The sequence below is a fragment of the Hippoglossus hippoglossus genome, chromosome 2 (assembly GCF_009819705.1).
Source record: "Hippoglossus hippoglossus isolate fHipHip1 chromosome 2, fHipHip1.pri, whole genome shotgun sequence".
NCBI classification, from domain to species: domain Eukaryota; kingdom Metazoa; phylum Chordata; class Actinopteri; order Pleuronectiformes; family Pleuronectidae; genus Hippoglossus; species Hippoglossus hippoglossus.
Window position 1 is genome coordinate 10,648,453 of NC_047152.1, and position 3,216 is coordinate 10,651,668.

The window sequence follows — 3,216 nt, forward strand, 5'->3', positions numbered from 1 at the left end:
CCTCCCAGCTTGAACATGTTTGTGTGATCCTGCCCTAAAAACCAAAAGAAGAGAGCTGTGTTTTGGTCCCTGCGTCCCGTCCTCCCGTCCTCGCGTCCTCCCGTCCTCGCGTCCTCGCGTCCTCTCGTCACGACCTTCCACGCTGGTTTTGCGGTTCACTGTTCACAGACGAGGACTCGATCAGATTCAGACGCTAAGTGATGTACTTTTTTAGGAGGGGGGGGTGAATGAAAGGGACAACAAAGAAGATCTGATGACAAATTTGCCGTCATTCTTCAGTTTCCTCCGTAACCTCTGAGGCCAGATCAAACGCTGTGGTTTCATGGTTAGTGACTTGGAGAGCCCGTCGATCGTTAGGCGTCGGGGGGGGGGGGGGAGTCCAAACCCGCCTGTCTTCACTCATCTCTTCAAAAAGCAAACTGACAACAAAGAAGAAAGAAAGCGATGCCAGATCCGACTCCTCTTCTGCTCCCGGCCGGTCCGTCGAGCCGCGGGAGAATCCTGCATAATCGTACATCACGTCTATTGTTGCTGCGCTCGCGGCTCATGATATCACATTTTGAACTGGCTGCCAGATTCTCCCCCCACCCCCCCCCCTCCCTGCCGCCGCGGCCTCCAATTATGATAATTCAAACTCCCGGCTCGCTGGAATTTGACTTTGTCTGCCCAGTTTCCCACAATTCACCTCTGCTCTCAGGCCAACACGCAACGTATTGTGCTGCCTGTTTGTTGCTTTTCTTCAGTAACATAAGCTCCGTGTTGTGTATTCTCTCTGCTAATGGACGTTTGGCAGCAGTTTGCTACACAACTGCTCGAGTGGGAAACTGCTGCGAGCGGAGAATTAGAAACCGACACGTCTGAGGAAGCAGCTTTTAATAAAACACGTGTTCTGGACAGGAAGTGTTTTTAGAAAATACACATCTGATGAGTTGTGTTCACGCCAGAGACTGAAAATAAAGATGGACGTCATCACAAGCGAACTCAAAATATATACGAATATACAAATCTTTGACAGACATTTATTTAACGTCTCCTTTGCTCCATGTCCCATCTGCTAACATGGAGGAGGAGGCAGGCTGACCTATGCTGCAGGGGGGGGGGGGGGTGTCCACTTGTCTTCCATTTAATTATAAACTGTTGTGAAAATTCATTTCTCCAGAAACTGAATGTGTCACGACACCAGTTTATTTTTAACATCCTGAGCCTCCTCATCACGCTACATGTGCCTGGGAACCATGTGAGTGGCGTGTGTGTGTCTGTGTGTGCGTGTGTGTGTGTGTGTGTGTGTGTGTACACATATGTGCCTAATGAGCAGTGATCAGGGACAAAACAGGTTGTTGATGATAACTGGATGACGACATCTCCATCAGTGAATCCCTCCTTTGTTCCCGCTGACGACTTAAGAGGCAAAAGTTGCCATTGTGCGTTTTTCCAGGGTCACTTCACACATATTTACCGAAGAGGCTGCGTGAAACAAAGGCTCCTGATTATCTGCTCGTCATCGCCGCCTTAATAGACTAAGCTGTGCTCGGGTGTTGGCTGTGTGTGTGATAAGGCCCCTCCCCCCCCACAGCCCTCCCACCTCCTGCAGCCAATTATTTCATTATCAGCGCCGGGAACGCCACCCACGCGCTGCCGCTGCCGCTGCCGCTGCCGCTTGAAAGCTGCCGTCCTGCTTCAGTTTTACAGCAACACAAAAAGAGCATCAAGCTCCAGGAAATACAAAACATGTGGAAGCGATTTCCTGAGCCAGAAAAGACCAAGATGCAGAATGAAAATCAGACGTATTCACATTCTGAGTCTGAGTCTGAACGTGTTCACGTTAACTCAGAGCAACGCAGACTCGTTAGTGTGATTTCACAATAAAGCACAACAAGTTTTATTTTGATCCTTACGTCTCAACCTTGAGTTTCCACGTCAGGTTCAGGAAACTGTAAAATGCACAATCTGTGATAAATCTTCATGTTCTCATCTGTTCATTACATTTGTGATTGTAGACATGTTGACGTCGGTAGATCGTCTGTGGGTGAAAAGCCGGAGCTCAGGATTTACGTGAGTCTCTCGAGATCAGTCTGAACCCAAGAGGAAGAAGAAGAGGTTCGTCTTCATGATGCTGATGAGAGAGAAACGCGTCATGGAGGTTGTGATGACGTGTGAACATTCAGGAACAGTCTTAGCAAAGCTGCAGAATTATAGAATTATAAAAAAGTATATTCAGCTCTAGGTTTGGTGATTATTCTGAATATTTGAACAGAAACGACGTGTCAAAGATCCCTTCACAACACCAGCTGATCGGTGAAGCTCCGTCATGTGACCGCTCCTCTCAAGGTTAAGTATTTCAGAGGCATGAAGTTCACTTCAGGCAAATATCAACACGCCTCCTTCTTGTCCTGTTGTGAAATGGACAGGTGGAGCGTGGCGCTGCTGTCAGCGCCAGCGCGGGTCACAGCCTGGGCCGCCTGGATCTTTTACTCATGGCCGCGTATGAAAGCGATACAGCGAAACCACCAGCGTGAAGGGAAAGACGTGCAGGTGTTCTGTCATCCCTGACGTCTCCACACCTGCGGGGGCAGCGAGGGCACCGACGCCCTGCTCGTCTTTTCAGCGGCGCCTGTCAGCGGCCGAGGTCTTTTCAAAAGCTGCGGCGCTCCGTCCCGACAGCAGCTATTGTTCGGCGTGGCCCACCTATTCAAAGCAGGGTGGAGGGAGCTGCCATTAATAAAAACTGCCTGTCCACTGCCTTTAGAGGTGGGACGCAGCATATAGAATTCAACCTACGACCTTATGTGCTGGTGAAAGGGTTGGAGCGACCGACTGTAGAACTGACTGATGTTTCCGTCTTCTGATGAGTGATATCGTTTTGTCAAAGATCTGTAAAGTTAAAAAGTCCTGAAACTCCTCGTCCGTCCAAATCCGTAAACGTTCAGAAGACGAACACAACTACGCAGAAGTTCGGACAGGAAGGTCAAGAATGAGTCTTAAAGTCCAAAGCTGAGGTCCGACATTTTACTGCACGCGTTGGAAGATATTGACCAATCACAGCAGAGTTGGTTGTTGTCGGGGGGGGGGCCTTAAAGAGACAGGAGTGTGTTTGAGACAGAGGCTGAAAAGAGGCAGCTGCAGCGATGGACACTAATTAACATGTTTCCTTCAATGGCGTCGGATTTACACGAAGAGACGAGAGATGACGTGAGGAGACATCTTGTTTAAAGTGGA